At 40.0% G+C, this 9,701-nt stretch overlaps 1 pseudogene; it reads left to right on the top strand.

The window, feature by feature from the left end:
- Positions 1-364: 364 nt before the first annotated feature.
- Positions 365-1,533, top strand: LOC127194156 (ATP synthase F(0) complex subunit C2, mitochondrial-like; annotated as a pseudogene).
- The last annotated feature ends 8,168 nt before the right edge of the window (positions 1,534-9,701 follow it).

The raw sequence follows: 9,701 nt of genomic DNA, 5'->3' as shown, positions 1-9,701 counted from the left end.
GGCCATGGTCTAGTGTACTTGAAGCCCTGGTTCCATTTTCAGCACTGGAAAAGAGTCAACTAGACAAAAAGTCAAAAACATTATACAGAGAAAATCAATACATAAAAAGATATTCAGTTTTAAAATTAAAACCACAAGATACCATTATACTACATATTAGAATAGAAATGTAAGGGACTGCTTATCCAATAGTTGACCCCAACACACACGTCACATGTTCTCTCTTATCTGAGGTGCCTAGCTCCAAATCTTCACATATGAGAAAGTTAAAAATGGGACCATCACTGAGGGAAGGGTGGGTGAAAAGGAGAATAGCAAGGCCCAAGTAATACAAAGGACATGAGGAAAGTGGAGAGCTCTAAGTATGGAGGTAGGAGGCAGATAAGTACAAAAGAAGAAAGGAGGGTAAAACAAGAGTAAGGATGTCTGAAATGGTCATAAGGAATCATATTACTATCCATCTAAAATATCTATAATGCATGTAAGTCAGTGCATAAATATACATATATAGTTGAAATTAGATTTTTCCCATCTGGGTTGACAATGCTTCTTCAAATAGCCATTGACCATCTAACAAAAATTCCAATGCCATGCAAGAGAAGCTCTTTTTTTGAGTTGTTGGTCAGGGTTGTTCAAGAAACTCCACAAATATTATAAGCTACCACGATTGCCCTTGGTTGCCCTCCAGAGGTGGAATGTAAGGCCTTATTACTGAAAATACTATGCACTTCAGAAATAGGGCCCAAACACCCTGAGATGAGACTGATCTGCAAGCCTCCTCCCCAAGCTTTCATGGTTCCAGAAGGTGCCATGTAAGCTTCCAAAGGAGGGACGCGACCCATAGTTCTGACCAGCTATGATTCCTACAAACCACAACAACCACCAGCATGGCACAGCAACCTTAAGGGTCAACAGGAGCATCAGACCAGGACAGTAACAAAAGCCCCTTTAACTTAACAAGAGGGAAATCCTGCCTGGTATAGGAAACCTAGGCAACTACCTAGGGCTAATAAAGCCATTGATCCTGGAGGTTTGAAAACCTACAATGACTCTCTGTTTTCTCTACCCTGGGAGCAGCTCTGCCTTGGCCTCTCATCCCTGAAAATATATGCCTGCTCCAAGTTTGTCTCTACCCACTCCTTGATCAGGAGCTCCTCTCAGCTGCTGAGAGCTGTAGTGGAGTTGAAATGCCCACAGGCACCCACCAGTGGGAGCCTCGGCTCACTCATCTCTAGCTACAGCTTCTAAACCAGTGCCATTTCAAAGGACATCAAGACACATGCCAAGTTCACTGGGGCTGCTACAGTTGGGGCTGGGGCTGGGGCTGGGGCTGGGGCTGGGACTGCTACAGTTGGGGCAGCTGGCTCTTGGGCTGGGATTGGGACTGGTTTGGGGAGCTTTGCCATTGGCTACACCAGGAACCCTTCCCTGAAGCAACAGCTCTTCTCCCACACAATTCTTGGCTTTTCCCTCTCAGAGGCCATGGGGCTCTGTTGCCTAATGGTGTCCTTTCTCATCCTCTTCACCGTGTGAAGCAGATGTCTCCACTTCCACCTCCCCCCATAGTTCTTTCGTGTCCCTTGTGTCCTGTCTGTCCTGTACCTTTTTCCTATACCTCCCCAGGAAGTCTTGGGGAAGTGCTTGTCTCAGGGTTTGACAGAGAGAAGACAAATAAATACTGTACTAATAAGATGTCTTTAAAAAAGAAAAGAAAACCCACAGTGGCCACTTTACTAAACCAGCATAACCCCTAACTACATTTTAAATATAGCCACAGATAAGTGTGGTGCTCACCCCTCATCAAGAAAACATCTCTTTGCAACAGATGGAGACCATTACAGAAAATCACGACCAATGAAAATGCAGAGTTGTGGAGCCCAGTCCCAGTGGATACACGTACAACACAACTCATGCACCTAAGGCGCAGGAAACATTACGGAAGAGAGGACAGGAAGATTTGAAAAGGCAGAGGAACAGGGAATGGAATTTTCTGTAAGACTGTGACTCCTGGAAATGTCAGAAACTACATCCACAAAGTCTCATGAGTACAGCTATCTAAACAAAAGTAGAACAAGTACACCACCAACAGGCATTGTGACAGGGAAGAGGCGAAGCTCACAAGGCCTCAGCCCTATACAAACAACTACAGGCAACTAAGGAAAGGAGAGAATGGGAGACATGGTCTTCCCCAGAGAAGAGCACAACAATTGAATACAGAATGCCAAGAAGTTACCCCTGAAAACATACTAGCAAATAACATTATGCAGACTGAGCAGGTTGTACTTACTTATCTAGGAATATATAATTTACGGATATATATGCCCAGAATATAATATATATGGCATATATCTGTGTGTTCTATATGTATGTATATATTTAGAAATATGTATTGAGGCCATGAATTTGAAAGAAAGCAGTACTGATACATGGGAGGGTTAGGAGGGAAGAAAGGGAAGATGTTATAGCATAATCTCAAAAGCTAAACGCTTGTTTTTAAAACTTTCCCTCCAAAACTTCATACGCCAGGGCTACATTGTCTACATTTCTTTCAGCATCCTTATCTTCTAAGTCCCCACAGAACAGCTTAGCACGCTCTGAGCTCTGAAGTGCCTTTCCAGACCAAAGTTCCAAATGCCTTTCACAATACTCCCGAAAACCAAAATGGCCCTGGCCATCACACCCATGCTCCTGGTACCAATTTCTGTCCTAGTTTGCTTCTCTGTTGCCAAAAGCAACTTGAGGTAGACAAGGCTTATTTTAGCTTACAGATTAGAGTACATCATCAAGGGAACCATGGCAGGAACTCCAGGCAAGGGTAAAAGACAGGAACCACAGAGGAGTACTGGTTACTGGCTAGTTCCCCTTGGCTTGATTGCCTTACTTTCTTATACAACTCAGGACCATCTGTCCAGGGGCAGCGCCACCTCCCACAGAAATTACAGTGGAGAAAATGACTTACAGACATGCCTGCAAGCCAGTCCAATGGAGGCAGTTCTAATAGACAGGTGGAGGTCCTCTCTTACAGGTGTATCAAGTTATCAACCAATATCAGCCACCCATCACTGCGATCCAACAAAACTGGTTACTGCATAACCCATAAAATATCCCTGACATTCTCCTCCTCTCTGAGCTCACTGACATTTTTTTCTCTTACCCAGAATAACCAGCTACCTTTTCTCCTCATTCTAAAATCATCTCTCCATTCCAAGACCTAATTTAAATCCTGTGTTCCTCATAAGGGGGACTCATGATATAAGGGCACCCTTATTGGCTGAAGTAAAGGTAGCAGGTAATAGACGCTAAACTGAAAGTTCCACAAAGATGGTTCAAACAGTTGAACTCTCTTCAGCCTCCTTAGAGGCAGGCCATGAAGATAATCAGACAAACCAAAGCAAGAACTTCCAAGCCAAAGTGCACTGTTTCTGTTACCCTAAATTCCCTTTTTAATTAGTGAGGGAAGATCAGAAGCAGTGTGAATGAAAGGGCACAAAGCACAGCCTGTCACTTTTACAAGTGTGAATGAATGCCCTGTGGGTTTTTTTAATTGCATGAGGACAATGAAGGAAAAGTCTCTATAAAATGTGGCTTCTCAGGGGAATGTGTTAATGTTATGTAAATTAAAATTTGAAAGTCTATTTAACTGAAATTAGCAACACCAAGCACTCTGTGAGTGCAGCTGCATATTTCATCAGCCCTGAGGATGGGGCCTTCAGCCTGCCCAAGGCCAGACCTGCCTCTGGCTGAGCCCTTCCACAGAACACTCTCCGGTTATGACTGTTAAGGTTTGAATATGAAATTCTCTCTGCAGGCCTGTGTTGAATGTTGGTGGCACTGTTTTGCAAGATTCTAGGAGCAAGTAAGCTCCTGGGCGCATGTTCCTGGGGCCTTACCTCGCCCTGGTTCCTTCCTGTATTCTCCGCTGTGCTTCTTGACAGCCATGCTGTTTGCTGCTCTACCATGCTTTGCCAGGATGCACTAAGTCTTTCAAGAGAGAAAGTGCAAATAGACTGCTTTCTTTAATTTGCCCTCTTAGTTATTTTGGTCACAGCTTTGCAAAAGTATCAAATACAATGAAGCAAAGATTCCTGCTTGACTTCAACAAATATTTTTCCCTGGCTGGAAAACAAGAGGCATTGCGAGAAAGAAGCAAATCTGATTGCTTTCATTCAACGTTTGAAGCCATATGGTAAATAATTAGTAAAAGGTGGCCTAACCCCAGTAGGATCTTAAAGTTTAACCTCTACAGCCCAAAACCCACTCAGAACCCCAACTCTACCTGCTTCACCTCATCTCCACTCCCGTTTATAAGGTGACCTCCAGAACTGCCACAACAGTCTGCTAGCAGCTACTCATGCAAGCTATTAAACCATTAGACCAATTTGTCAAAACAAAATGTGTGTGTGTGTGTGTGTGTGTGTGTGTGTACAGAATTTGCCTCAAAAGGGATAAGAAGTTGCTTATTCTGGAGCCAAGTAGGAGTCAACATGGCCCAAGAATACATTTGAGTTACTCCTAATTCCATGTTCCAATGTGGTAACAGTCTGACAAAGCTTGATAGTAACAGAACAAAGAAAATCATAAGGCAAGGCATTTGTCAAATTTAATTGCTAGAAACACTAGGTAGATGGTTAAAGCGAAACAGGAAAAGCTCTGCAGTAGGTCTCAGATGCTGTCTGATGGCATTCTTAGCCTGTTGGTTGCTTGAAGTAGGGGTCTGTTAATGTAATATATTCCAAAAGGTTTTACCTGTTAGTCATAGGGTGTCAGATGAAACAGAGCTGGACAAGGAATGGCCATGAAGAAGCCTAAGGAAACACAAAATAAATTATAACCTGGGCCTGCAACATTCCAACTTCTCCACACTCAATCAGCCTTGCAGAAGATTCCATAGAAGGTGGGTTCTTTTCACAAACTTTTATTCACAATATCCATCCTCACTCTATAGGGGGAAAATCCAAATAGTTCTATGTCTGTAAACACATTACTTCTCAGGAAGAAAAACAAAACAAAATAAAACAAAAACTCACAAAGATAATGCCTGGTTCAGATATAGCCTTTAATAAAGGGATAATATGAATTCTATATAACTTTTTCTAGATATTAGAAAAAGAGCCAATATTTCCAAGTTTATCTTACGAAGTCATAATCTTACCTAAAACAGAGCTGCAGACACTGCAGACACTATAAGAACAAGCCACCATTGCTTGTGAACATCTAGGCAAGTTTTTAAAAAGCACATAGCCAGCCGAGGCCAGCACTACAGAAAAGGGTTGCACATACAAGCAAGTAGGATCTACACAAGGGCCTAAGGCAGGTAACAACTACTGGAAACATATGAGATCTCCACTTCCAGTGATGATTAAATAGCAAAAGCTAGACTGAATCTCTTAAAACCATTAAAAAATAAAATAAAATATTTGAAACTACAGTACTCAAAATCTGTATCCATAACCAAGGGCTGCTCAAAGACAAACCTATATGAATTCCTAATAGGTCTTGAACTTGAAATTTTGTGGAATTGGAGGTGGGGGTGGAGTTGCTTTTTTTTCTCCTTAACAGATACATTAGAAAATGGACTTCCTGGCATAGGCGCACCATTTACCTCACACTGTTGTATAGGAGAGCAGCCATGGGAATAGTCATTCTCAATTCTGCCCCAAACAGCTCAGGCTTGATTGACTTGGCTCTTCAATGTGAGCTAACCTGGCTATAGGATGGAGGATGCTCCATCAGTTCTCTGTGATGGAGCCATGGGCTTGCCCTGAAGAGGGTTATCCTTGATACGTGGTAAGATAGATGACGCTTGCCCAGTGGCTGATACACACTTACTTGGTCTTAAGTCTTTTTAGTTATTGTTACTTTTCATATTTAATTTTAGAATTCACAGTATCCTAGAGAAGACAGTATGTTCCCCAGGACAGAAACAAAAGTCAGAGGATGGTTTCTTAGGCATCTGAATATGATAGTCAAATCCTTTAGCAGGGCTGTTTGATCTGTCAATAAAGAATGGTATCATTATTTTTAATCATCCGAATAGGAGAAAATTTTACTTTAACAGAAGAAAAGAATTTTTAGGTTTTGATAAGAAGTTGTACAAATGTTTACAAAGAAAATTGAGACATCATCAAAAGCAGTCTAAATATGTGTCATGACAGGAAATGTGTATTCTGCATCATTTTGGGGCACAAACAGTAATGACAGAAACAGACATTTTCTTTTAAAATCACTCTAGCTCTCAACTCAAGCAAAGGTTCTGCTTGCTTAGATAGCTTTCCTCCCTGCTCTCAAGGCGCAGGCACAGATGTCCAGAAGAGTAGAACACCAGGCCAAACACCACTGAGGTGACCTTTGCCCCCTGCTGTTGGCTCATCTATTTAATCCGTGTATACATTGGGTTATCTCCAAAACAATATCGACCAAGGACTTGAAGGAACAAGACTTGAATAAGAAAAAAGTCTTGAAGAAAAAAAGTCCCAAGATAATAAACATTAAAGCAAACTTACCTAAGAACTATAAAATCATGACCAGAGATGTGGGTACATGCCATCTGTTTAAGAAGGTAGCTGATGAAAATCAAATTCTAGAATGTCTTTGGTCTTGTTTTGTTATGACTGGAATATTGAATTTTTAAATTGAAAGTTGGATTCCTTTGGGAAAAAATCATTGAGAAAAGTCTTTCAACCTTATTTCAAATTTCCCACAGCACTAGTCTTTAAAGAGCGCACATGTTAAATGCAGAGCTCCATGATGAAGAATAGCCACAACAATTTGAGAGAGTTAGCAAAGTGCACATTTTTAAGATGCGTATACGTGAAGCCAAATTTTCTCCATTGAACCAAAATACCATATTAGAATGAATTGAATGCAGAAGGTAGGAGAATCCAGCTGTGCTTTATTAAGCTGCACATTAAGCCATTTACTAAAAGAAAAGAGAAAAAAAAAAAAGAAAGAAAAAAGTAAAACAGCACTGGCCTTATCACTATGTGAGAATGGGGGGGGGAGATTCTTTTGCTGAAAAAAACAAAACATAACAAAACAAAACTGTCAAGATGCATTTTCAGGTCTGGGATTTAAATCAGCTTGTACAGAGCTCTCCATTCAAATCCCAGCACTAAAAACAAAATGAAACAAATGTTTATTGTTATTTTAAGTAAAATAGAGAGGATATTTTTAAATTTCGTATATGACAGACACCCATAGCAGTAAGTTATATATACGAAACCTTTGGTGGTCTGTAATGTCTAAGGGAGCAAATGGGTCCAAAGGGCCTCGGAGCATCTGGTTAGTTCTGTACTCTACCCGGTTCTCTCCTCAGATGCTGTAAGCAAAGCGTTCTCCTTACAGTTTGCAGTTGCCACGCCGCAATTCCAACCAAATGGTTCTCATCAACATCATCTTCAAATCAGCAACGCCAAGTACAAGCCAGCTATCTTCCGCCCTTGAAAACGTTTACAGGAATTTGTCAACAAAGGAAGAAAATTAATGCTAAACTTTATAACAAATTTACTGACAAACAAGACCACTAACAGTGAAATTACGGTTGTATTTAAGGAAGAAATAACCCACAAATAAGCTCCTTTGTAGGGGCTCCACGGTTCGAAAGAATTTTCATGTGCAAATCTGTATTCCGAAAACCAGTAAGATTTAAGTCATAAAGCTAGTAGAAACCCAAGTGTCAATTTCACCAAGTCAGCTGTAAACTCTCTTGTTTATTAAAGTAATTAAATTATGAATCTAAAAAGTAGCTGAGCAACAGATCTGGAACTAAGTTGGTTTTCCAGCTAACAAGAAAAACAACAACAACAAAATGTGAAGACTTGCTAGTAAAATTAGCAGAGGAAATAGATGGTCACTGGGCTCTCAGTAGGTACTTGGATTAGGAAGGATGTCTGTATTCTAGAATCTTGTATAGACATCTATCACTTTGGATCTTTTAGCTACCAGCTTAGCCTCGAAACAGCTCTTTACATACAATGCAATCCTCTACTTCTCCTGATATTTGAGTTGTGTAGGAGGAGGGAAGTAATTAGCACCAAATCCTTCATAAAGATCATCTGTTGTTCATTTTCCCTCAGATTCCTTATCAACCTTCACTGTGGGACATATCACTTTCCACAGATTGGGCTATCACTCTGCATAGATTGGACAGATTGAAACAATTTAAGAAGGGACAGAAAGAAGCAGAGCTGCCATCCATGCAGTGAGGTAGAAATGGGGAATTCAGAATCAGTCAGGGCGATGCTCCTCAGGCACTGTACACATTTCTACTTGATGCTTGCGAAGTATAACCCTGCTCCCTCACAATGCGAGGCCATGTCTGCTGCTTGTTTCACCACCTCCCTCAGGTGTCACTGACGAATTCCAATGATCAGATTTTGAACAATGATTTTCTAAAATAATTTATCGGGACCTTCCTTACAGTTTTTGTTGTTGTTATAATTACTAAAATTTACTTTACTTATGTCTAAAATATTGTTAGCAAAGTTTGGGCTTAATATACATTACATATAAATTTTAATTTAAAATTATTACTTCTTGTTTGTAAAATTGTCTCAGATATTCTCCATTCACATGAGATATGATATGAACTGAAAGGCATCAAATACATAGAAGAGCATTCAGAAACCAATGCAAAGGAAATCCACATAGGGAAAGGCTGTAAAGCTGTCTAACCAACGCAAGTAAAAGAATCATGTCAACAGGCCATGGTCCAATTTAAAGAATGCTAACCTAATAACTAAGTTATTAAGAAGCATCTAATTAAAATGAAGAGCACCTACTAAGGTATAGACATTAATTTTAAGTTTATTGGAATCACTATTTCAAATGCACAAAAAATTCAAACTGCAATTAATTATGTTTGTATGCATACAAATATCCTCACAAGCTGTATAAAGTCTCAATCTAGATAGATATATAGAACACTTATTTCATTTCACAAAGTGGGAGCACAGACTGATCTGCAGAAGCTATTGGTCGGTCTTAAAGGGGTTCTAATAACCCACACCAAGTGCACTCCATTGTCAACACAAAACTGCTTTTGCAATCCCTCTCTCATTGAATGAGACAGGCATTGGCTGCTCTGAACACTGGTTATCTGGAGCTTGAGCTAATTTAAAAGATTAGATATGGTTCATTTCTATGGGTGGCATGGTTTATACAGAAAAATAAGACCAAAAAAGAGTGAGGTTCTTTTTAACATAAACATAGTTTTTCTTAATTCTACTTTCTTTAAATAAAACTATACATTATTGCGAATAAGTTGGTAAAAGTACTAATAGTTACAATATCACTGAACATACCAGGCCTTTTGTTCAGTAACTGGTTCCTATATGTTAACTATCCTCAAATAAATCAAACCTTCTCTAGCTTTTCAAGCCTTACACCACTCCATAAAGATGGTCTTGTAACACACACACACACACACACACACACACACACACACACACACACACCTGTCATGCTGATGGAATCCCTTTAGTGTTTTCTATTGTTCCTTAGGATCAATAGAAATCATAGACAACATACTCTCATTGTTGTGGCTAATTATATTTTTCATCATAGTCTTTGATGCGCAGACTTTTGTTAATATGATTCACCCACACATCAACACAGGTCATCCATCTAAACCATGACAAAAGTCTCAGATGCCCATGAAATGGCACTTCCTAAAAATATTGCCTGCATCTTCCAGGCAGATA

Source organism: Acomys russatus, chromosome 10, assembly GCF_903995435.1.
Source record: "Acomys russatus chromosome 10, mAcoRus1.1, whole genome shotgun sequence".
Lineage (NCBI taxonomy): Eukaryota > Metazoa > Chordata > Mammalia > Rodentia > Muridae > Acomys > Acomys russatus.
Note: the sequence above shows the minus strand (reverse complement) of the source record. Positions and strands in the feature narration are given on the sequence as shown.